Raw genomic sequence first — 27,733 nt, forward strand, 5'->3', positions numbered from 1 at the left:
TATGTAATATAATGAATACAAATCTAGTAAAGATTGCTAAATAAAATTTTTAAACACCAAATTTTGGAGAATTACATCTTATTCCCACTCAAATATGTGCTTCAATATTAATGCGGTCCTTTGTCTTTTCTATAAAGAATTGTATAATGATCTTCCTGTCTTTTTTTTTTTGGCTTGGAGAGTATGAATGGGACCAACATTATTGCACTTATGCTTCAAAGTTTCAAAATTACACAAAATGATAAATTTAATGACCAATACTTAAATGAAAAGAATGCTATTTTTCACACTGTTTGTAAGTCAATAATACCAGTAAAGATTTATATATAAAATGTTTATTGTTAAGTTTTGCTTTAGCATTTGACATTTTATAAGAGAAAAGTAAAAGTCCAATTGCCTTCATATCTACAGTATTATGTTTAGTCCTCATTAGTGCTACAAAGTGGCAGTTATAAGCTAATAAAAAACAAGCATTTAAACTGAAAAAATAATTTTAAATGAAAATAACTTAAGACAAAATCATCTTAAATATGAAGAGACTATTTTGGAGAACTGAGTAGGTATTTAAAATGAAATCTGAAGCCATTCATCATATCAATCAATGCAGAGAAAGCTTTTGACAAGATCCCTATGCACTCATAATAAATCTGAAATGAATTAGGGGTGGAGGAAACTTCCCTTCTAATAGTAAGGGTCATCTATAACAAACACACAGCCAGTATCATTCTAATGGCGAAAACAAATTTTCTCTGAGATCAGGCACAAGGCAAGGATGTCCACTATCTCCAATTTAAGCTGTAAGTATTAGAAGTTCTCACTATAGCAACCAGGCAAGAAAAACAAACTAAAGTGATCTAAATTGGAAAATAATTGAAAGTATCTTTCTTTGCAAATTATATGATAATGTACATAGAAAATTCTAAAGAGTCCACAAAAAGAATCCTAGAAACAATAAAACAATATAACAAAATAGCCAACTAAAAGTCAACACAAAAAACTTGGTTTTGTTCTTATAAATAAAAAAAGAATCAGAACAGAAAGATATAAGAATTCTATTTCCTTTGAAGTAATATCCAAGAACATCAAGTATCAAGAATCAGCTTAACAAAGATGTGGGAACCCTATACCATGATAGTTTTAAACCACTTAAAGAGATAAAAGAAGACCTTAGGAAATAGAAAAATAGTACATAATCATGTATTGGAAGAATTAATAGAGCTAAAATAACTATCTTAGTCAAGCTACTATATAGAATCAATAAAATGCCCATTTAAATTCAAATGACATTCTTCAATGATTTAGAAAAGCCAATAATAAGAGATTAGATTTAAAAATAAAAAATGTGGAGGTATCTCATTACCAAATTTGTAACTGTATTATAAAGCTATACTGATAAGTTAAAACTTTCTGGCACTGTAATAAAGATAGACTCTCTGATCAATGAGTCAGAATCAAATACCCAATCACAAACTCCATATTAAGGATAGTTAATTTTTGATAAAGGATCTGAGTTCATAAAATGGAGTAGGTAGCTTTCTCACAAATAGTGTTAGGTAACTAGATAACTATATATAAGAAATCAATACTCAATCCATATTTCACACCATATACCAAAGTCAATTCAAAGTGGAACAGAAACCTAGAGATCTGACCAGAAATTATAAAGCACATTAAGGAAAACAGGCTGAATGCTCTAAGATTTGTATCTCAAAGAAAACAATGAGATATAATTTTACACCAGTGAGAATGGCACTTATTAAAATTAGTAGGGACAACCTGCTGGCAGAGATGTGGTGAAAAAAGAACTCTCATCCGTGGCTGATGGGAATGTTGTTTGGTTGAACTCCTCTGAAAACCAAATGGAAAATCCTCAGTCAACTTATAATTGAGCTGTTATATGACCTAGTCATTCTTCTTTGGTTATCTACTGAAAGAATTTACAAACATTTACTCAAAAGGACATTATTAATTGTTGCAATGAATACAATATCTAAGATATAGAATCAACCGAGGTGCCTACTGACAAATACATGTATTATAAAAATATGGTACATTTACATAATTCAAGACTATTCAGCTGCAAGGAATGATGAAATTTGCTGCAATTTGCTACAGCCTGGTTGGAACTGGAAGGTGTATTGATTAAAGTTAAATCAGAAGAAGAAAGACAAATGGATAATCTCACTTATCTGTTGTATATAAAAATAATTGCTTTAGGAAATGTAATGTAGTAAAGGGGAATACCTTGACCACCTTTGACCCAAGAATCTAGATAGAAAAAAGAAAAGAAATCAAGGTGGGAAGGAAGAAGATGAGAGAAAAGTAATGGAGGAACAGCTGTTTGGGATTCAGATATATTGGAAATGTGGGAACGTGTTAAATCTATAGATCCAAAGCACAGATTAAAAAATACTAATAGCATGAGATCTAAGCTGAAACTGTCACATTTTAATGTGCTTGCCAAAATGGCAGACAGGAAGTGGGCAAGTTGGCTGAAGGTAGTAATGATGGAGGATTGGAACACTGGTTATGGAGCAGTGCTACTGGCAATATTTGGAAGACCATAGGATGCGAGGGATCAAACATAGACTCCTTGCATGCAAAATATGTGCTCTACCCTGCTGAGTTTATAGTCTGCTAAATATCATATAGACTGTTTTGATTTTGTTTTGTATTGATAATTTTTACCTTGTTAATATTTTGTGTGTGAGCAATGGTTTAAATTTTAGTTCTATACTTGTGCTAATTCTTGGATGAAATGGTCTTGTTCAGTTACTGCCTGGTCTTTATTATGGATGTACCCAATATAGGTACCTCCCTGAACATTTTCTCTCATGATTTCCCTGTAGATTATTTTTTCTTTAAATTTTTTTTTTGCTTTTTGGGCTATACCAGGTGATGCTCTGGGGTTACTCCTGGCTATGTGCTCAGAAATCGCTTCTGGCTTGGGGGACCATATGGGGATGCCATGGGATCAAACTGTGGTCCATCCTAAGTTAGCGCGTGCAAGGCAAATGCTCTGCTGCTTGTACCACTGTTCCCCACCCCTCCCTGTAGATTTTTAACTGTTATGATTGGAATTATTGTTTTAATTGTTGAGGGGATTGCTCCTGGTGGTGCTGTGTCAGAGTAGGTGTGTGTATGTGTGGGACGCAGGGACTGAGCCAGGGGCTCACACATATAAGGTATGTACTTAGATACTTAAGTCACATCCCTGAGCCCTGAAAATTAAATTCTATCTCCTCATCCCCAGAGGATTGCCAAGATCTGCCCACCTCCTTAGTTTGCTTTATCTCAGAAATAACAGTTTCATCTGTTTTCCAGATCTTAAAAGAATTATTTTGTTTATGCTATACAGTTTCATTATTATACATTAAAAAGAGATTAACATAGAACCAGTTACTCCATCATATATAGAAACAGAAATTCTATAAGTCTTATATATGACTTTTCATTTTTATGTTTTATTTAGAAAGATAGTCACCATTATAATTTTTCAGTAAGATTCTTCCCATTTTTTCTAGTACTATTTATGTTTTTAATTTTCAAAGATTATTTTACTGTGATCCATCAAAGATTTATTGTGTAGATGTAGGTTGTAAAATATGGATCCAATTTTGCTTTACCAAACAATTTGTTTGAAACATTTAATTTTTAATAACTTGGGTGTCTTTATGTAATTTACTGTATTTGAATAGTTAGTTGAGCATATAACTGGACTTTCTGGCTTCTTATATAGAAATATTTTCATATCCAGCATATAACTGTTTAATGATAACTCAGTGATGTATTTTAGCATATGATAATGCTATTTCTTTCTCAGGTTTTATTTTTTTCAGGTTTTTGTTTTACCTTTATAGTGAGTAGGTTGTCTTAATTATGTTTAAAAGCGTCATCTACTCATATTTGTTTTATTTGTCCCCATTTTTATCGAGACACCATGAATCACAATACTGTTAATGATAGTTTCATGCATACAGTATTCTGCGCCCATCAGTGAGAATGTCTGCTTGCTACCATCAATTTCCCAAGAATTCTTTCCAGCCTTCCCTCATGTCTAAAGGTAAGCTCAATTCTGCAGTACTCTTGCTTAATTATTTTTATGTCTCAACTTCATAATATACTTGTATTGTTGAAATTATTAAGCTATTAAGTACTTTTTTGTGAAGCTATTTTATTCACAGATGCATTTTCATTTAATTTAGTTAATTATTTTATATCCCTTAATAGTACATTTTCTGCTATGAAGTTTTCCATATAGAATATTTCCCACTGTACTTCTATCTATTTTTTGTGTATATGGAATACTTTAACTAAAATATTGTTCATTGAATATATCACATTTTCCTTTTCCATTAAACTACTGATGGGTTGTTTGTTTCAACATCTTGGAAAAGCTGCCCCATTACCACTTACATAATTCTTTAGTTATGGAAGATGACTACCAGAGACAAAAACAACACAGTATTGATATCAAGAAATTGTATAATATACTCTTAAAAATTTGTTAGCAAAAAAAATGGGGGGACAGAGCAGTGGCGCAGTGGTGATGCAAGTAGTAGGGCTTTTGCCTTGCACACACTAACCTAAGATGGACTACAGTTAGATCCCCCAGGGTCCCATATGATCCCCCAAGCCAGGAGAAATTTCGGAGTGTATAGCCAGGAGTAACCCCTGAGCATCACCAGGTGTGGCCCAAAAACCAACCCCCCCAAAAAAATTGTTAACAGTGTAGGAGCAGAGAGATAATAAAGCAGATAAGGCACTTGACTTACATGTGACTAACCTGAGTTCAACCCCCCAGTACCACATAATGTCCCCCAGGCCTGCGAAGTATGAACCCTGCATACAGAACTAAGAGTAAGCACCAAACTCCTCCATATGTGGCAACTCTTCCTCAAAACAATTTGTTTACAGGGTAGATACAATTTTTGCTGCTCTTACGATAATAAAGTAAACAAAACGGGCAGAGAAAGTATATAAATAATATATGGGTATTGGTTTCTCATTTTTAAATTATTTTAACTTTAGGTTACAACAAATAAGTTGACTTTTCAAATATATCACAATTGTAATATAAAAATAAATCACTAGACAATAATAGTATAATCAATGTAGCCCTCCTTCCACTCTGAAAAGCAAAAATAAAAATACAAATTTCTTTTTATTTTTAATAATTCTCTCTGTTTTTTCTATTGAGAACTTCTGTGGATTACTATACTGTTAATATTGGTTACCCATGCACATAATCCCAACCCCATACCCATAATCCCAATCCCACACCCATAATCCCAACCACACACCCATATCCCAACACCAAACCCCATAATCCAAATACCACACCATCACCTATATACTCACTTCAGTCTCCCAAGAACTCCAAACCCTTCTCTTTTAGTGGCCCACCCAACTCAGTTATATGGGTCAGTTCTCTCGTTGGGTTGTCTTTGGTCTTACAAATTCATGTTTATCTCATAAGAAGTTAAACATTTTGTTTCCTTTATTTCACATTTGTTTTTAAGAATATTGTAAACTTGTTTGTTTTAGGGTTTTTAATTTTTATTTCTGCACAGATTTCTCTCAATAGCATTTAAACCAAGAAACTGCTACTTGGGAGTCTAGTCACCTGATTGCTGCAAGTCAGCCCCTGAAGAGGTTGACTGATGGAGGGATGGAGGATGAGGCCTTTCTCCTCCAGCTCGGACCACACTTTTGTTATCCTATTCAGTCTGCGGCGGTTCTGAGGTGAATGCGGTGGGAAGAAAGCCAACAGGCAGTCAGGCTTCCGAAGAAAACAGCTCTTTATTCCATGAAGAGGCCAAAGCCAAAAAGCCTGAGAATAGGCCACAGGAAAAAAGCCTCTCACCTTCCACAGACCCTTGATTTTATGCCCCCGAATCAGGTACCAAGAAACCAAGAAACTGCTACTTGGGAGTCTAGTCACCTGATTGTTGCAAGTCAGCCCCTGAAGAGGTTGACTGATGGAGGGATGGAGGATGAGGTCTTTCCCCTCCAACTCGGAGCACGCGTCTGCCACCCCATCCAGCTGACGGTTCTGAGGTGAAACAGTGGGTAAACATCTCGCAGACAGTCAGGCTTGTGGAAATATTAGCTTTATTCGGTGGACAAGACTGAAGTCCAAAGTCTCAGCATTAGTTCCAGCAAAAAACCTCTCACCTTCCACAGACCCTTGTTTTTATCCCCCAGAATCAGGTACCACCCAATGGTGGGATCAGATACCACCCAATGGTGGGAGCAGAATGAGGTTCCACCCTAGGGTGGGAGCAGAATGCCAGGTCACACCCTAGGGTAGAGCACAATCACCGATCAGGGTAGGGTCAGTAACTTAATAATCTCATTTAAATGTTTACATACACAACACCTGATAGTAATAATATTAGGCTAATACTATGATAGGATGATAATAGGATGATAATCATAGGCCATGAGCAATGTGACTATGAAGTATGACCAATGCATTTCTTTTGTTTTATTTCTATATCTGGGTTGCTAGGAAACTGGTATGTTTGCTGTTATAGAAAGATACAATGATAAAAAATAAAAGAGGGATATTAATGTGAAAATCTTGATTAAACACCCTCTTTTCACTAAAGTTCTTGTCTTCATTGAGAGAGAGATTAGTTTTCAAATACTGGATTTATATTATAGCTGAACTTGAAAGATGAGAAATTCTATTTCATGTATTGTATGCCATGTGTATAACTAGATATATATTTCACATTAAAATGCTCCTATTTATACTCAGTTCTTATAGTTTACCATCTCTATCAAGTTCTGTGTTAAAAGTTCTGCCCATTTCTGTATAACTCACTATAAAATTGTAATTATTTTATTTTATTACCATTTTTCATCAGCAATCTATAGCATTGCTTTTGGTGAATAGAAAAATTATTTTTCATTGACCCCCACTTCCCTTATTCCAGAGTCATAATATTGCATCATCATTTTTTTTTTTTTTTTTTGGTTTATGGGTCACACCCAGCAGCGCTCAGGTTTTACTCCTGGCTCTATGCTCAGAAATTGCTCCTGGCAGGCTCAGGGGACCATGTGGGATGCAGGGATTCGAACCATCATCCTTCTGCATGCAAGGTAAATGCCTTTCCTCCATGCTATCTCTCTGGCCCCTGCATCATAATTTAATGATGTAACATTAAGCAATTAGCTTTGGTTCAGAAAATCAGATAAAAATGAATAGTTAATGATTTAAGAGACTATTGAGAGTTATGAGCTGCCTCTTCTATATTTTTCCACACCTTGGTGAATGTTTATTTTTATGGATGTAGGTTGAGTTCTCATAGATTTGCAAAATGACACATTATCTTTTTTTAATATGGCATGCAATCTGGCTTTGCATTCTCTTATTTACATTTTAAGTACATTTATATCACCATTTTTTATTATATCAAAGAAGATATCATCAAAGAAGATATACAGATGGCCAAAAGGCACAGGAAAAAATGAGAGATGTGAATCAAATTAACAATGAGATATCATCTTACACCACAGAAACTGGCACACATAACAAAGAACAAGGACAACCATTGCTGGCATGAATGTGGGGAGAAAGGAACTTTTATTTACTGCTGGTGGAAATGCAGACCGGTCCTGCCTTTCTGGAAAACAATATGGATATTCTTATAAAACTGGACAATGAGCTTCCATATAATCCAGCAATACCACTCCTAGGGATATATCGTAGGACCACAAAACACAATACTATTAATAGTGCCCTCTGCACTATTATGTACATAGAAGTGCTATTTATAATAGCCAGAATTTAGAAACAACCCAGATGCCCAACAATAGAGGAATGGTTAAAGAAAGTAGTACATCTATACAATGGAATACTATGCAGCTGTTAGAAAAAAAATGAAATCATGAAATTTACCTATACATGGGTATATATGGAGACTATTATGTTGAGTTAAATGTCATGAGGAGAGAGATAAACATAGACTAATCTCACTTGTATGTGGGATTTAAGAAAATAAGAGACAATAGAGATGAGGCTGGAAAAGCCAGCCTGTGATATGAAGCTTACCACAATGAGTGTTAAGTAGTTAGAGAAATAACTACGTTAACAACTACCATGACAATAATAGAGAGAGAAATACAATGCCTGTTTGGAAAACAAGCAGGGGATGGGGAAAGAGAAATGGGGGACAATGGTGACTGGTGAAAGGAGGTGTGCATTTTATGGCTGAAACCCAATTATGAATATGTTTACCATGGAACTTAAAGAAATTATATGAAAAAAATATCGAGTACTGTGTCAGCTGAAACCAAACTTTCAAATACAAATGACAACTTGTTATTTTTGTCATTTATGAAAAGTTTTTTTGGGTGCCACACCCATGACACTCTGGGGTTACTCTTGGCTATGCACCCAGAAATCGCTCCTGGCTCCTGGGACCATATGGGACAGCTGCGTGCAAAACAAACACCCTACCGCTGTGCCCTCCTGCCCCATATGACAAAATTTTCTGTGACCAATTATGTAGTAAAAATGCCACTAGCATAGGTTTTAGGACATGGCCTAGAGTCCTTAAATAGTATCTATGTCTTAGTTCTCCCTGCAATACTTTCAGTAGAATTTGGCTTGCATTTCGCCCCCTTCTCCCAACTATTTTATACTCACTTATACCTTATTTTTTGCCTCCTACAATTGGACTTTTGATATTCACACCCCCCTTCTCGGAAGTACTAAGGAGTTTCTCCTGGCTCTGCACTCTGCACTCAGAAATACTCAGGAGCTATAACATATGCTAGGGATTAAATTGAAGTATGATCTTGTGCAAGGCAAATGCCCTATTTAGACTATCTCTCCACTCCCCAACTCATTTTCATTTGGGGGGGGCACACCCTGTGACGCTCAGGGGTTACTCCTGGCTATGCGCTCAGAAATCGCTCCTGGCTTGGGGGACCATATGAGACACTGGGGTATGGAACCGCGGTCCGTCTTAGGCTAGCTCGGGCAAGGCAGAAGTCTTACAGCTTGTGCCATGGCTCCCGGCCCCTCATTTTCATTTTAATCCAGAAAGGAAGGTAAGAAAATGGCTGCCAACATTCCTAGAAATATCGAGGAAAGAGAGCTTTATCTCCCTTGTCTTGGTGACACATTTCGTTTTAGAATGCTCTGTGCCTCCTGCAAGAATCACATTGAAGAAAAGTGATCGCTTGTAATTGCATTGTCATGTAAACATGGAGGGTGTTTATTGCTACCAATGTTGTTTCTAGAGTAAATTTCATGTGCTAGTACTGTGAAGCCTAGAGCAGAAGAAACTACATTTTGTCGATCCAATGTTAAGTTTTCATTTAAGGCCCACGAGGCTAAGTTTTCATTTAAGGTACAAGTTTCTAAGTAGATCCCAAGGCCAGTAGAAACCACAAACACTGCACTGGGACATCTGGACATAGTAGAAGATAGCAGAAACTGTGGGAAAGTCCTCTAGATGCTAGCCTATCAGTTTAAAGGTCAACAAGATGAAACAGCTCTTGCATATACCCTATATAAATTTGCTTGTAGGCCACGGGGGGAAGAAGGGGAGGGTCGCCTCCTGCCAGAGGTCAGTTTGGTGCTTGGTGGTAGACCGAATAAAGCCTTGCTTTGTTTTATTTCAATTGCGTAGTTTTGTCCTTCACCTCTGACCCTAACATTACATTATTGAAAAACTACACGTAATTGATCAGGAATATTGGTTTTCTTGTACTATTTTTTCTTTTACTGTTCTTGTTTTACTTTGGTGACAAGATAATGATATATCATAAAATGATTTTGGGAGTGCTTCTTTGTATTTTATTGTTTTAAAGAGTTTGAGAAGAATTTGTTTTCATTCTTTAAATATTTGGTAAATTTTACAATGAAGCCATTTAGTCTAGAGATTTATTGTGTTGGAAGAGTTTGATTACTGAGTCAACGTCCTTATAAGAAATTGGTTTGTTCAGATTATTTATTTCTCCCTGATTCACTGTTGGAAGGAAGATTTTCTAAGAATGTAAGAATTTTTCCAATCCAATTTGTTAACCTATAATTTTTATACTAGTCTCTTTTGAGCTTGGTATTTCAGTAATACCCAATGCATTATTTCTTTCACTTATAATTTTGTTGATATGAATTCTCCCAGAAAGGTTTCTAGTGTCATGAATTTTCTTTGAGAATACTTGGGTTCCAAATTTTTACTTATTTATTCATTGCATCTTAGTATTTTTTCCATATAACTTGCAATTGTTGGGGTTTGTATTCTAATTTCATATATAGTTTTTAGTTCGATATATTATCTCTCTACATATATGATTAAATTGGGTATTAATATTCTGTTTTTAGCAATAATGTTGTGATCATAAATTTGGGTTATATTGGGAAAATTTTCTAAAATCCATCATGTATGGGCTTGTAAATGTGCAATCTCTTGCAGCCACACAACTTTCTCCTTATAGTAGGTAAACAGCCATAGATTATATATTATTAAATAAATTCCTTTTCCAATGGCTATGTTCTAATAAAATTGAATTTACAGAAACAACTAATATGCTGAATTTTGCTTGTGGGTTATAGTTTGATGGTCCCTGTGCTTCTTCATTTTTTGAAATTTAGCAACATAAAATAATAACTTTCATAACTTTTTAAGTATGTCTGGTCACACGGAAATAAGTTAAGGTATTTTTGATTTCTGTAAGATAAAATATGCTTTTCTAAATCTTATTATATATAATTTTGATAATTTTGACTTTTTTGGGGGGAAATCAGTTTGCTCAGCATTTGGTAATTTAGGGCAGTTCAATAAAATACAACTATTTTAGTTGTCAAGTATAGAACTTGTATTATCTGTCTTCCAAAATTCTAGGAGAGAATTAAAGTATCTAAATTTTGTTTTCCTTTATACAATAACTCTTTAAGTTATAGTTTCTTGGAAACTGTCACTTGAAGTAAAGTGACTTGTGACAAAACTATTTTAACATGGGCTAATTTATATAAAGAAGAGTTGGGTTCTTATGCCATATGCCTGGTTACAAAAATATCACTGAACTTCTGAATATAGTCCCAAATTACTTCTAATATTAAACTGTGCAATTCATGTTTTTTCAAGTTACCTTATTCCTTTGATAGTCTTAGCTGCTTGGAGCCTGTTTTAGCAGCTTGCTGGATTCAATATGGGCCTTAAATGTACAGAGAACACCATCCATGGTAGGGCACACTTATATCCACGCCCACATCTAACTCAGACTATGCAAATTTAGATGTACAGATTGACATGGCATTCACATCTTTGGGATGTGAAAGTGGAGTGTACCTGAAGAAAGTCCACAAGGACAGAGAGAATGTATGCATGCAAAATCATTTGGAGGTGTTTTGCACCTTGAATATCTGACAGCATTTGGACCTCATTATATCACAGTAATGAACTGGGGTTGAATGCCTAGCTGTTCCTTATGTAGGCCTTGAACTTTGCATCTATATTTAGTGTTTTGTTTATTTATTTAATCATTATTTATTTTTTTTGCAATTGAAGTAATATGGTTAATATAATGTTCATGTTTATATGCTTCTTAATTTTGTAAATTATTTTTCCCACACATATGGTTGTGTTCAGGGATTACTCCTGGTTTGGTATTTAGGTATCACTCCTAGCAGAACTGGGGGGACCAAGTTACTGTGCTATGTTCAGAATCAAGTTTTCTGTGATCCTTAGTTTGAAAGCTTGTATTCATTATTTATCTGAAGATAAAGAACACACACTTTATATTCTGAGAGCTATCTCAAGGTAAATGTCTCTTGTCATACAGGTATGACATATACTCCTTAAAATACCTATTCTTCAACCAAGAAGCTCAGGTGCTAGCAAACTTAGCAAAGGCTGTTGTATTATATGTCAAATATTTTTCCCAATGCTACAGGAGCCATCTTTTCCATTAGGAAAAGTGGACAATGTCTCTGAATTGGTCCTATCACTTAGTGTAAAGGTCATGCCTACAATTAATTTATGTAAGTTAATGGATATATCAGGATGCTGACTCATATTTCATTCCCATTCTTCCATTTTTCCCCTCCCCTTTTTACGTTGGCTTCACAGAAGTGTACAGAGCCAGAAGTCCTCTCCTATCTACAAGACCTGGCAGTATTGGTGACCTTCATGATTCTGAGGGCAGGGAAGATACAGTACCAGTGATTGAACTGAGGGTCAGTAATATCCATCCATCTTGAATTATTCCCCTAACTACTTTTTAATTCATTGGATATCTTTTTCTTTATTTTTGGGAAGAGCCACTCAAATAATATTCATGGGCTTGTTCCTGGAGATTTATCTAACAAATGTGGTGCCAGAAATCAAAATTCAGATCCTAGCACTTGCAAAGCATGTATCACTGAACTTTATTTCAAGTAGATTTATTTCTTCATTTCTTTTAAGTTTTGGAGGAAGGGCAACCAAGGTGTTTCAGAGATTACTCCTGGCTCTGTGCTCAGGAATCACTCCTGGCAGTGCCTGGGGAATGATAAGCAATGCTGAAGATCAAGCAAGTCACACTCATGGCAAGAATATTAACCTCTGTATTATCTCTATATTTATTTTAAAGATGATATTTGGATTTGACCTAAGGTAAGTCTTGACTGGGTATTTCCAGTCTAGAAGATTTATTATTTTCAATGAAAATGATTAACAAAATCTGATGGGGTTTTAAGTCATATATGTATTTTTTTTTCATATTTTCTTGTATTTTCAATATTGCTTTATGTGAGGTTGAAGGAGACAGATACCAACTTTTGTTTTTGAGCCACAGTTGGCTTTGCTTTGGCTCTGCACTCAGACATCACTTTTGTTTGTGTTCAGGGGACCATATGTGGTACTAGATATTAAAACCAAGTTATCTATGTGCAAGGCTTGTGCCCTACCCACTCATTGTACTATATCTCCAGCCTGACAAGCACTATATTAATCAAAAAATGCTAAACTTTGTCTTACATCACTGATTATCTCTTTCTGGACAAAAGTTACCAGTGTGGGTTAATATTTATGACTTTAATTTTTTTTCTGTTCAGCATGAATAAATCAGTGGAAAACAAATATTTTTGCTTAGTCTTTTCTTCCTTCTTAAGTAACATCAAGTACGTTATGACCATTACTTAAAATAATGCATAGATTCCTTCGGTCTTATGTATTTTGGTATATGTGTGTTTTTCTAAACAGATATTGAGTAAAACCTGCAGGTCCTCTATGAGGCAGAATACTTAGAAGAATGCTTAGAGCCTCCTGGACTTTAAACAGCTTGCTAAACCCATTGTTTATAACTCGTAAACAGTGGAAAAGAGGAAGTGGTAGAAACCTATTTGGTTAATATTAAATAAAAGTCATCCCTCTACCTCACATAGGCCATGTCAAACCACAATGAATTATAAACCAAATGAAGTTTTAAAAGCTGGTTCAGAAATCTTTGAACTGAACTGAAACAAAGCACTATCCTAAGAGTAATAGTTGAATGTGTAATGTTTGCCAAGTTGATTCTATAGACCACAGGTGAGTCTGAAAAACATAGAATCACAAAAACTATTCTGTCAAACAAGAAAGGGAGAGCTGGTCTGCAAGAAAGTGGATTTAGAAAACAGGGAATATTTTTGAAGCAGAGACATAAGATATGGCTCCACTTTAGGTTGACAGAGGCCTTATTTTATATGTTTATCTAATTCAAATCAAACGTTCACTCAATGTAGGCTGTGAACTCTTCAGGAAGCCTGGCCAGAGGCAGAGGATCAGGGAACAGACAACTGTGATTCATGGTTCCTCCGTAATGATTAATTTTATGTGTCAACTTCTCCAGGCCACAGTACCCAGATATTTGGTCAAAGACCAGTTTAAATGTCATTGTGAAGGTAGTATTTAGAAGAGATTAACATTTAAGTAGTAGACTTTGAGTGAATAAAGCAGATTACTCTCTGTAATGTGGGCAAGCCTCAACTAGTCAATTGAGTGGTTCAAGGTCTCTGAAGGAAGAGCACTTTAAACCCAAGCTTTTCACTGGATCTCCAAAGCTTTCTGTGCTGATTTTAGGCTTGCCAGGCCCACATTGTTCTCTTTCTCTCTCATCTCACTCGCTCGCTCACTCATTCGCTCACTCACTCATACACTCAATATTATCTATCTTTCTCTATTAATTCTATATCATCTATCATCTATTTATCCATCTTATCATATATCTCTCTATGTATCTATGTATCTATTTGTCTGGCTGGCTGACTACCTACTACCCACTTTCTTACTTACCTATATATTATCTTTTTTTCTACCTAGGTACTCATCCTATTCAGTTTCTCCACAGAATCTTGACTAGAAGGACACTTACTAAAGTATAAAAAGAATATATGATTTCCACGAATTACCTAGGCAAGTGCCAACTCATTCTTTCTTTGGTAATAATTCATTCACACACACACCCCCAAGTCATGCAATCAGTTTACATCTGAATCTTTGAAAGCCCTACAGTGGCTTCCTCCTTACCACAAAGTCAAGTTCAGACATCTCTAATGGAATTAGGACCTGCTACATTCTAGCTTAATATTCATGATCCCGCCTATAGTCCTCTAGCACACAACTTCTGCTCTAGGCCAGTAGTGTCTCTTATTCTACAATTCATTTGCCAAAACATTTCTTTTCTTTTTTGCACTTTGACACAGTATGTTTCTCATGTGCAGAATGAGCTGTCATTTCTTTTTACTCTTTACTTCTTTGTAGCATAACTCAAGTTCCACCTCTTTCATACAGCCTTTTATGATTATTTTGTTTCTAGATGTTCAAATGCACTTGAACATCTAGTCAGCTTCACTTTGGACTACTTACCCTTTAATATTGGCTCAAGTACATACATATAAACAATGTTGGACTTCTGGAGGGAAGACTCCAAGTCTCTTGCTTCTTCTGCATATCAGTGATGTAGACAAGAGTGCTCAGCACAGGAAGGCATTGCAATTCTTGTTAATTGATAGCTGAAAAAATGTCATCTGGTGTTATGCATCTAGGTCAAGTGTCTCCTAGACAAGTAGTTACATATTAAACTTTACCGTATACTTTCTATTAAAAGGAAATGGCTCTGTGTTAAATATGAACAATGTCAGTGACTTCCTAATAGTTGTTGCCTATCTGATAACTCCACCTTATGATGCTGTTTGATTATCTTGTGCTTTAATAATTTATTAATTTTGCTTTGAGATTAGAAGTTAAGTATTCTTCACAGTGTGGGGACTGTAATAAGTGTGATAATTGGAATATTATGTAATTAGAATAACAAATACAATATGAAGAAATATTCTACTTTTTGCTGTGATGTTTATTATTTCTTAATATACACCTTAATTATTAAAAATTATTTGATCAAATCATTTTTCTGGGGGCCAGAGAGTTAGCACAGCGATAGGGCGTTTGTCTTGCATGCAGAAGGATGATAGTTCAAATCTCGGCATCCATTATGGTCTCCTGAGCCTGCCAGGAGTGATTTCTGAGCGTAGAGCTAGGAGTAGCCCCTGAGCACTGTCAGGTGTGACCCAAAAACCAAACCAAACCAAACCAAACAAAAAACAACCCATTTTTCTTTCTTCTTTCTATGTCTAGAAACACAATCTTATTTATCAAACTTAGGGGTAGTTTTAATTTGTTTTTGTTTTGGGGAAACACCAGAGATACTGAAGTGTTACTGCCAACTCTACACAGAAATCACTCATGGAAGTGCTTAAGGGACCATATGGGATGCTGGAGATTGAATCTACATTAGCTCCATGCAAGGCAAATGCCCCATTCACTATACAATATTCTAGCCTCTCAGACTAAGTTATAAATTAAACACTTCTATTTTATATGTATTTTTGTTCAGGCCGTTATCCTTTAGTTAAGATACACCATAGCTAATGCCATTGTAGAACTTGAATTATTATAATCAAAATGCTGCTTCTTTTTGTCTTTGTATTTCTCTTTGTTCTAGCCTTATTAGGACATAAAGTTCATTTATTTATTTAATTTTTTTTATTTTGGGGGCCACACACAGTGATGCTCAGGGTTTACTCAGAAATTGCTCCTGGCTTGGGGGACCATATGGGACATTGGGGGACTGAATCACAATCCGTCCTGGGTCAGCCACATTCAAGGCAAAAGCCCTACCACTGCGCCATCTCTCCAGCCCTGGGCATAAAGTTGTTGAGGATAGAAACTGTTTCTTATTCATTCTTAATTATGCTATTGATATCTACAATATCTAAATTATCAATGAGTTAATAAAATGAATATTAGTCAGAATATTGAATATAATGATGCTTTGAACATTGTATGCACAGAGTAGAAATTACTTATTACATTTTGAGGAGGTCGTCTAGTTATTTATTTTTATTCTTTGAATAATATCTTTATTTAAGCACCATGATTACAAACATGATTGTAGTTGGGTTTTAGTCATAAAAGGAAAGAGCCCCTTAACCAGTGCAACATTCCCACCACCAATGTCCCCATATCTCTCCTCTCACACCCCTTGTCTTTATTTGAAACAGGCATTCTATTTCTCTCACTCATATCATTGTCATGATAGTTGTTAGTGTAGTTATTTTACTAACTGCACTCACCACTCTTTGTGGTGAGCTTCATATCACGAGGCGGTCCTTTCAGCCCTCATCTCTGTTGTCTCTGGGCATTATTACAAAATGTCTTTTATTTTTCTGAAAACCCATAGATGAGTAAGACTATTTAGTACCTATCTCTCTCCTTCTGACTTACTTCACTCAGCATAATAGTTTTCATGTTCATTCATATATAGAAAAATTCCATTACTCCATCTCTCCTGATGGCTACATAATATTCCATTGTGTATATATACTACAGTTTCTTTAGCCATTGATTTGTTGAAGGATATCTTCATTGTTTTCAGATTCTGGTTATTGTAAATAGTGCTACAATGAATATAGGTGTGAGAAAGAGATTTTTGTATTGCGTTTTTGTGTTCCTAGGATATATCCCTAGGAGTGGTATTGCTGGATCATTGGGAGCTCAATTTCCAGTTTTTGGAAGGATCTCCATATTTTTTTTCCATAAAGGCTGGACTAGATGGCATTACCATCAGCAATAAATGAGAGTTCCTTTCTCTCCACATCATTGCCAGCACTGATTGTTCTTATTCTTTGTTATATGTGTAGTCTCTGTGGCATGATATTGTATCTCATTGTTGTTTTGATTTGCATCTTCCTGATGATTAGTGATGTGGAGCATTTTTCCATGTGCCTTTTAGCCATTTGTATTTCTTCTTTGAGAAAGTGTCAGTTCATTTCTTCTCCCCATTTTTTGATGGGGTTACATGTTTTTTTCTTGTTAAGTTCTGTCAGTATCTTGTACATCTTAGATATTAGCCCTTGACTGATGGGTATTGGGTGAATAGTTTCTCCCATTCTGTGGGTGGCTTTTGTATCCTAGTCACTATTTACTTTGTTGTACAGAAGTTTCTGAGCTTAATATAGTCCCATCTGTTTATTGCGGCCTCTACTTGTTTGAAGAGTGATATTTCCTCCTTGAAGATGCATTTAGTCTCAATGTCATGGAGTGTTTTGCCTACATGTTGTTCTATATACATTATGATTTTAGGTCGATATCAAGGTTTTTAATTCATCTGAATTTGACCTTTATGCAGGGTGTTAGATGAAGCTCTGAGTTCGCTTTTTTGCATGTGGCTGACCAGTTGTCCCAACACCACATGTGGAAGAAGTTTTCTTGCTCCATTTTGCATTTATTCCCCTTTATCGAAAATTAATTGATTATATGTCCGGGGAACATTCTCTGAATACTCATGTCTATTTCTCTGATTTCAGGGTTTGTCTTTATTCCAATACCATGCTGTTTTAATGTCCATTGCTTTGTTATACAATTTAAAGTTGGAGAAAGCAATGCCTCCCATATTTCTTTTCTCAAGGGTTACTCTAGATATTCATGGATGTTTACTCTTCTAAATGAATTTCAGGAGTGATTGATCCTCTTCTTTGAAGAATGTCATGGATATCCTTAGAGGAATTGCATTAAATTTGTACAATACTTTGGGGAGTATTGCTATTTTAATTATGTTAATCTTACCAATCCATGAGCAGTGTATGTGTCCTCTTTTATTTCTTTAAGTAGGTTTTTGTAGTTATTTTTTTTTGTTAGATCCTTCTTTCTTTAGTTAAGTTGACTCCAAGGTATTTGAATTTGTGTGACACCATGGGATTTATTTTTTAATGTCCATTTCTTCTCTATCAATATCGGTGTATAAGATGGCTATTGGTTTTTGCATGTTAATTTTGTAGCCTTTATTGCTATATATATATATATATATATATTGCTATATAAATCTAATGTTTTTATATTGCTATATATATATTTCTATATAAATCTAATGTTTTTATAAGCTTTCTGGTAGTCTTTAGGGTTTCACAAATATAGTGGCATGTCATCTGCAATTGGTGAGAACTTGATTTCTTCTTTTCTATCTGGATGCTTTTGATATCTTTTTCTAGCCTAATTGCTATGGCAAGAACTTCCAGCACTATGTTAATATAAGTGGTAAGAGAAGGCAACCTTGTCTTGTACTATATTTTAGAGTAATTTTAGTTTATCTCCATTGCGAATAATATTTGCCATTGTCTTGTAGTAAATGGCCTTGACTATATTGAGAAAAGTTACTTCTATTCCCATTTGATGAGATGTTTTTTTATCAAAATATGTGTTGGAGCTTAAGGAATACTTTCTCTGCATCTATTGATCTGATCATATGCTTTTTAATTTTTCTTTTTGTTGATATGGTGTATTATGTTGGTTGATTTATTTATGTTAAACTATCTTTGCACTCCTGGAATAACACCTATTTGGTCACAGTGTATGACCTTTGTGATGAGGCATTGGATTCTCTTTGCCAGGATTTTGTTGAGAATCTTTGCTTCTCTGTTCATGGATTTTGTTCTGTGGTTTTCATTTTTATTAGCATCTCTGTCTGGTTTTGGTATCAGGGTAATTTTACCTTCAAAATAACTATTTGGGAGTGTTCTTGATTCTTCAAATTTAAAAAAGGAGCTTGAAAGGTATTGGTAGTGGTTCCTCTTGAAAGGGTTGAAAGAATTTCTTAGTGAATCCATCTGGGCCTGGGTTTTTGTTTTAGGGAATACTTTTGATTACCATTTTAATTTCCTCAGTATTGATGTGTCTATTTAGATATGCTACATCATCCTGGTTTAAACATGGAGGATTTTAAGAGTCCAAGAATTAATCCATTTCTTTCAGGATCTCATGTTTTATGGCATAGATTTTCTCAAAGTCGTCTCTGATTACCCTTTGAATCTCTGCAGTATCTGTTGTGATCTCCCCCTTTTCATTTCTAATCTGGTGTATTAAGTTCCTCTCTTTGTTTCTTTGTAAGTTTTGCTAGTGGTTTATCAATATTGTTTATTTTTTTTCAAAGAACCAACTTTTGCTTTTGTTGATTGTGAGGGTTGTTTTTGCATTTTGACTTCATTGATTTCTGCTCTAAGCTTTGTTATTTCCTTTTGCTTACCTATTTTTGGTTCCCTTTCTTAATCATTTTTTGAATTTACAAGCTGTGTCATTAAGCTATTTATGTAGGCTTCTTCTTCCTTCCCGATATATGCTTGCAAGTTATAAATTTTCCTCTTAGTACTGCTCTTGCTGTGTCCCATAAATTCTGATAATTTGTGTCTTTATTGGCATTTTTTCCAAGAATGTTTTGATTCCTCTTTATTTTTATCTCTGACCAACTGGTTCTTCAGTAGTGAGCTGTTTAATTTCCAGATGTTAATTTCTGTCCCTTACTAGTTGACTTCTAATTTCAGTGCATTGTGATCTGAGAAGGTAGTCTATACAATTTCTATTCTTTTGATTTTATGGAGATGTTTTATGGGCCAGCACATGGCCCATCCTGGCGAATGGCCCATGTGCATTAGAGAAGAATATGTACTCAGTTTTCTGGGGATAGAATGCCTATGTATCTATATTTATATCTATATATATCTACTAGTCCACTTTCTTCCATTTGTCTTTTCAGAGCTAGTATATTCTTGTTGAGTTTCAGCTTGCTAGACCTACCAAGGGATGACAGGGCAGTGTTGAGGTTTCCCACATTATTGTGTTGCTATTGATGTCTTCTTTCAGATTTACAACAATTATCTTGAAAAATTTGCTGATCTCTCATTGGGTGCATATATGTTTAGGAGTGAGATTTCTTCCAGTTGTACATATGCCTGGATATTATAAAAAGTCCATCTTTGTACCTTATCACTTTTCTGAGTCTAAAGTTTGTGTCATCTGATATCAATGTGGCTACTCTATCTTCTAGATTTTTCAATGGCTTCCAATTTTCTTATTAGTCAACGACTATATTTTCTTTTAATAAATGACAATAACCATTAGGAAAAAGGCAATGTATTAGAAAAGCAAAGAAACCCAATATTGCTCTCTTTGAAAAATTAATGCCAAAACTTTATAAGGGTATACATTAATGAATGATTGCAAGGGATTTGTGAAGGTGTTTCAATGAAATTTAGTATATAGTGTGCACATATAAGACATCATGGCAAAGGTGTTGGAGTTTCCATTCAAACTAGAACACTTTTGTGACACTTAGGGATCACTGTGAAAGAAATAGTCCCTTGCAGGTATGTTTTTAATTATTTCAGTTCTTAAACATTTTACTTGCATACTTTCAGATAAAGTATTTAATCCCACAATTCTGTTACTTTACTTATAAATGAGGATTATAACATATAATTAATTAATTTGTTAGAGACTAACTTATATCATAAATATAAAAATGATAATGCTTGAGATCAGAATGATAATACAGCAAGTAGGGTGCTTGCCTTATGTGTGGTAAACTCAGGTTTGATTCCTAGCATACGATATAGTCCTTTGAAGCCTTCCAGAAACAATCCCTGAGTATAAAGCCAGTGAGTAGTTCTGTTTGTGGCCCCCAAACCAAAAACTATATATGTTCTCTGCAAGGAATAAATTATATATTATCTTGTATTGATTTCTCAAATAAAGAACTTATGAATAATAAGCAAACCCCAATTTTTTAGCTGTTACTTATTGTTTACATTTAGTTTACAATTTTTGATCCAAGCTGAAATTCTTTCAAGCCTGTTTCAGGATTGAACCTGGAAAATGGTTTGCAAGATAAAGACTTGAGCCACCTTTTCTTTCTTCTAATGAGTATTATATTTCCCTTTTTGATAACTTGCAAACCCCACCCAGCTGGCCTCCCATTTTCCCCTTTGGCTCATTATTGAACACATATTATTTTCCAGGGACTTCTATTGTTGGATACAGGAAATTTAGCAATTCTTTTCTCATGGCCTTTGCCTGATGACAATGCAGAGGAGAATGGACCATAGCTAATGAGGGCTTCTTGGAGCACAGTCATCTAAGCATAAATCTTTATCTGCCTTTGGGCACTGACCATAGTCTGAACTCTTAGTACATTGTAAACTTTGACCCAGGGCTATGTCTAATCTGTAGTTCTTTTCTCATACAGAGGTTGTTTCTTTGTTCCTGAGCCCATAATATAATTGAATTTAAATGTTCATCTGATTTTTAAAGAATTGTTACTCTTTTCCTGAGCTGCAAAGCAAGAGGAAGTTGAAATACGTATAATGCAATACCAAAGGAAGAAACAAAAGGCAAGAGAGCATCTATTTGTTTGTCTTTGGACACTATTGAGAAGTCCTTTCAGAAAAGGATTTTCTATGATATGTGCCACCCTGTCTATGGCATGTGCCAATTCTCCCTAGCTCCCTATAGTCAAACAGTCTCTCCACACCTGTCTCTCCTCAATATGTCTTGGGCAATGTTAACTAATAGGTCTACAGACTATTAACTATTAACTAGTTTCCTTGGGAACATTTTTTCTTTAGGAAGTAGTATAATCTTACAAAATAGGACAGTTTGAGTAGTTGATGTCAGGGCATTGTAGTTTTTGATATATTTTCTATGTAATGGACATTATATAAATGTAGTTGATACCCTTGGGTGAGAGTCAATTTTGTGCCTCAACCTGATTGCACCATTGATATTGGTCAAATATGATTATGGTGGTTTCTGTAAGAGTAATTTCAAATGCTATTAACATTAAAGTGAGAAAACTGAGTAAAGCAAATTGCTTTGCCCATGGTTGGGGAATATCAACACATCATTTGGAGGAATAAATAAAAAGCTAACTGTACCCCATATAAGAGATAAATATTTCTGCCAAACCTAGTTTAACTGGGATACCAGTTTTGTGACTTGAATGGAAACATGAGCTTACTGGCCTTCAAACTAGAGCGTAATTGTCAATTTCTCTGGTTCTCAGCATTCAAACTCATAGTGAAAATAAATTATCAGGTCTCTTCCATTTATGTTTTACTAACTTTTCTTTTACTAACTTTATTCTGCATATTTTAAGACTTGTTTGACTCCAAAAGAAGTGCACATTATTTTCTTCTAATCTCTCATTGTTATTTTTTTGCAGTGACTTATATACTGGTTTCTCTGCACAGCCATTACATATATAAATTTGGATGATGGCTAGTACAATTGATAGATATGTATAGTTCACAGGAAGATTATTCAGCCACAACTGTGGCCCTGATGGTGCCTGGTTACTAATTCCTGTATTGTGTTTCAAGTTTACAGAATAATAATGTCTGGCATTTAAGCATAGTTTGACCTAGGGTCAGATCTAGCTCTGTCCATAACTTTCATGAGGGCATTTTCAAGACTACTAAAAAATTTATTTGTTTGTTTCTTTGATTTTTGACAAAAAATGTCTTTTCCTTAAGAACTACAAAGATGGTGCATATATTGGTTTTGAAGAGACTCAAAGCGACTTTGTGGCATAACAAGAACCGAGATTTCTGAAGCACAGTTTCACTCCAATTCCAATTATTCTTGTATACTCATATAACAACAATATAGTTTTTAAATCTGACCATTTTTATTCTGAGAAGTTCAAAAATTCTTTCTAACTTCATTAAATAAAGTCAGTTGAGGCACTCTGAGTTTTTTTAAACTTATAAATTTATATGTGTAGACATGGTTTGGGGTAGAATGGGGGGAAGGAGGTCATAGAAGCAGGTTCTAATTCAACTTAGTTAAGTAATGACCTTGAGAAAGTCACTTCATTACTCTTGGCCACCTATGTCAACTTGCGTCCCCCCAAAGAGGTCTTTTAGCAACCTTAACCTTCTATAATCTTTTACATCAATTATATATCAACAATGTGGAAAAAGGGGAAAAAAGCAGAAAACAAGAATACAAATACTAAGACAAGAGAAAAAAGTGTGCATTAAGTGAGCTGCTTCCATATCATGTGGAAGCTAATTATAAGTTAGAATCTCATGCCATGGTCCAAATCTATTGAATCAGATCTGCATTTTAACAAGATTACTAGATGATCAGTTTATATGTTAAAGTTTGACAGATACTGGAAAGAAAGAATGAATACAACATTATGAACTTTTTTTTATTTTTGGCTTGGGTACTCCTATGTGAGTTTTTGATTTGTCACAGAAACTGAGTTTAATTTCTCACTGTGAAAACTAGGAATAAAAATATCTACCTACCAGGACTAGGAATATCATTAAAATGATAAGAGCACAGCTTCTCATGTATGTGACCCTGGTTTTGATCTCTGGCAACCTGCGGAACCTAAGAACACCAGGTGTGGATTTTAGCCCACAAACACCACTATCACCAATATCACTTTCATAATAAATAGTCTGAAAATCAACCTGATGTGGTTCCTTAGGATAAAATTAATTTTAAAAGTAAAATATTATGCTTTAAGTGACTTCTAGGTGCTTAAACCCATGCTCAGTACTCCAGAGTAAAGAGATGAAAGGACATGATTCTGGTGTCCAGGAACTTAGCCTCTACAACAATGGGAAAATATGTATAAAAGTGCTTTGCAAATGCAAAAGGCTACCTAAGTGCTAGCTATTATTAGCATTAGTGGAGATAATAATGCTTGCCCCACTTCTACTACATGGTTATTATTAAACTCAAGTGAGATAAAGCATGTCAAAGTCATTTGAAAAGCTGAAAATGCTGACGTAAGAACTTATTATTAGTATTATTACTGCTATCGCTGACTGAATGATAATTAAATCCAGAAAGGGGAAAACCTAGTTTTTTATTACATGTAAATGTAAATTAATTACATTTACTCAGGCCACAGAGGATCCTGATATTTAAATACCAAATATGGATCTTGAAGTTGGACAAGCAAAGTGATTCTCACTTGCTTTTCAGTTCTTTCAGGAAGCTACATCAGAAATTAAGAGTCTGTGAATACCTCTGCTATTTTGACTATCTGATTCTAGCAGCAGGGATTTCTTTGCAGTTTATTGACGACTCACTGAAATGTATCCACCTGTGAGGTGGAATGTTCTATCTGATGGGCAGCATGACAATAGCACAACCCTGCCTATTAGGATGTGGTCAGGTGGAAAAAATACAGGAGATTTGTGCACTGAGTGGTCCTCTCTCTGGGCACATTCTCAGTGGCAGTCAATCTTCTGTGCTTTGTATTAATTTCCAACAAATTCATGGCATCTTATTATCACCCTGGATACACATGGTAGATAAAGGAACAAAGGAACTGGGAAATAACTCAGTCTGATGCTTTTCTTCTGGTGATGAAATTAGCTAAGAGTCTCTCTCTCTCTCTCTCTCTCTCTCTCTCTCTCTCTCTCTTTCTCTCTCTCTCTCACTCCCTTCACACACACACACACACACACACACACACACACACACACACACACACACACACACACACACACACACACCCTGTTCCAAACCACTCCAAGTTGGTGAATTAATCTGAATTTGAAAAATCAGTTAAATTAACTTCTATCTCTTTCTCTCATGAAGTCTTTGCACACTGGAGAATGTTTTCTTTGCTTTAAGTTATGCTGCAATTTTGACCTGAATCTGTTCCTTGCACATTGTTCTTGGCAGTGTAGATGCAGTTACTGCTTTTGCTAATTGGCCATGAATTTCCTAGAAATGTTCATGACAAAGCATACATTTTAATGAGACAAAATGCAATACCTTAATTTTCTCCTATTTGGTCATTATTTAAGTTATTCACTACCAGATTATAAGGTTCCACATCCCTGCTGCTGTCAATCCTATTGATTAAATTCAGCTTTGTCACTTGGAGTCTTGTGATCTTATCAAAGTGACATCATCACTTTGAACTCTTAGAAACTGAGATTTATCATATCTAACTTCTAGGTGAAAAAATGAATTAATACATATGAAATCATTGATCTGTTGTATTTATGAATAACTGATGCTATCAATTGTGGTTTGGGAGGCAGGTGGGGGGAAGTATTTAATTAATGTCAATCATTCGATCAACTACCCATTATACATCTAGTCAAATCACCTAAAATTTTAACATTACACTTCTTTCAGTTATCTATAAGACTGAACTTTTTTGACTATTGGCCCTTTGGAAGATTGGGTTAGTTTTCTTTTTTTTTTTATAATTATCTTTATTTAAACACCGTGATTACAAACATGATTATAGTTGTATGATTACAGTCATGTAAAGAACACCCCCCTTCACCAGTGCAACATTCCCACCACCAACTTCCCAGATTTCCCTCCTCCCACCCCCCCACACCTGTACTTGAGACAGGCTTTCTACTTTCCTCATTCATTCATATTGTTATGATAGTTTTCAGTGTATTCATCTCTGTAACTGCACTCATCACTCTATGTGATGAGCTTCATGTCATGAGCTGCACCTACCAGCTCTCATCTCTCTTGTCTCTGAGATACTGTTAAAAATGTCTTTCATTTTTCTTAAAGCCCATAGATGAGTGAAACCATTCTGCGTCTTTCTCTCTCCCTCTGACTTACTTCACTCAGCATAATAGAGTCCATGTACATCCATGTATAGGAAAATTTCATGACTTCATCTCTCCTGACGGCTGCATAGTATTCCATTGTGTATATGTACCACAGTTTCTTTAGCCACTCATCTGTTGAAGGGCATCTTGGTTGTTTCCAGAGTCTGGCTATTGTAAATAGCGCTGCAATATAGGAGTAAGGAAAGGATTTTTATATTGTATCTTAAACCCTTAATTCCAGTTTTACTTGACTCTTTGCTGTTGCTTTTCAGTTATGAGCTCTCTCATAACATTGCCTGTATTACTCCATTTATTGAGGAATTGTTATTTCAGAAAAATAAATTGTCTTTTTGCCTATATCTGTCAAATTGAGAGTAGTTGGATGTTACCTGCTTTGGGACATTTATCAGAACCATGAAACATTTGGAGCTGTAGTTTTTCTTTTTATGGAAGCTTATAACTAGAAGGGATTTATTCCCTTTGGTTAGCACAGCCCAGCCAGCCTATATGAATGTAAAGGACAGAAATGTCTTTTACTACTCCAGCCCCAGAAAATATTTTGTGTCTAGTGGAAACTCAAAAGAGAGTGTCTAATTTTGAAATTTTTTTTTGTTTTGGGGCCAAACATGTTAGTGCCAGGGGTTACTCCTGACTGTGCTCAGGAATCACTCCTGGCAGTGCTCAGGGATCAAATGGGAATGCCTGAATCAAACTCGTCAGCCGTATGCAAAGCAAATAAATGCCCAACCCTTTGTGCATCACTTCAGCTTCTAAAATTATTTTAAATATGTCCTAATTCCTTTAAGAAAGTATCTCTGCTTTTTTCCTAGAGAAATACATTGTTATCCTATTTGGGAATGAAATTAATTCCTTTAAGAGAGGATCTCTGCTTTTTTCCTAGAGAAATACATCCTACTTGGGAAAGAAATTATTTTTCTTTCTTTTCTTTCTTTCTTTCTTTCTTTCTTTCTTTCTTTCTTTCTTTCTTTCTTTCTTTCTTTCTTTCTTTCTTTCTTTCTTTCTTTCTTTCTTTCTTTCTTTCTTTCTTTCTTTCTTTCTTTCTTTCTTTCTTTCTTTCTTTCTTTCTTTCTTTCTTTCTTTCTTTCTTTCTTTCTTTCTTTCTTTCTTTCTTTCTTTCTTTCTTTCTCTCTCTCTCTCTCTCTCTCTCTCTCTCTCTCTCTTTCTTTCTTTCTTTCTTTCTTTCTTTCTTTCTTTCTTTCTTTCTTTCTTTCTTTCTTTCTTTCTTCTTCTTTCTTTTTCCTTCCTTCCTTCCTTCCTCCTTCCTTCCTTCCTTCCTTCCTTCCTTCCTTCCTTCCTTCCTTCCTTCCTTCCTTCTCCTTCCTTCCTTTCCTTCCTTCCTTCCTTCCTTCCTTCCTTCCTTCCTTCCTTCCTTCCTTCCTTCCTTCCTTCCTTCCTTCCTTTTTGATTTTTGGGCCACACCCTGTGATACCAGGGGCTCTGCACTCAGAAATCGCTCCTAGCTCAGGGGACCATATGGGATGCTGGGGATCGAACAAGGTCTGTTTTTGGTGGTCTGTGTGCAAGGTAAACTCTTTACTGCTTTGCTATCACTTTGGCACAAGTAATTATGTCTTTTAAGTGTGAAAGAGCTGTGAATTTGAAGCTTTATGAAGTTTTCCATAGCAGAGGGGATACATTTCTGTGGGATTAGAGTATTCAGAAGTAAGTCAGAGAAATGGAGAGGATAGAATATTACAGACATAATGACCAAAATGAAAAGTGTTTATTTGATGGGATATTTTTTATACAGATGAAAAAATATTATATGAGTCTGATGGTTTATCGGATTCT

The sequence above is a fragment of the Suncus etruscus genome, chromosome 3 (genome assembly GCF_024139225.1).
Source record: "Suncus etruscus isolate mSunEtr1 chromosome 3, mSunEtr1.pri.cur, whole genome shotgun sequence".
NCBI classification, from domain to species: Eukaryota; Metazoa; Chordata; class Mammalia; order Eulipotyphla; family Soricidae; genus Suncus; species Suncus etruscus.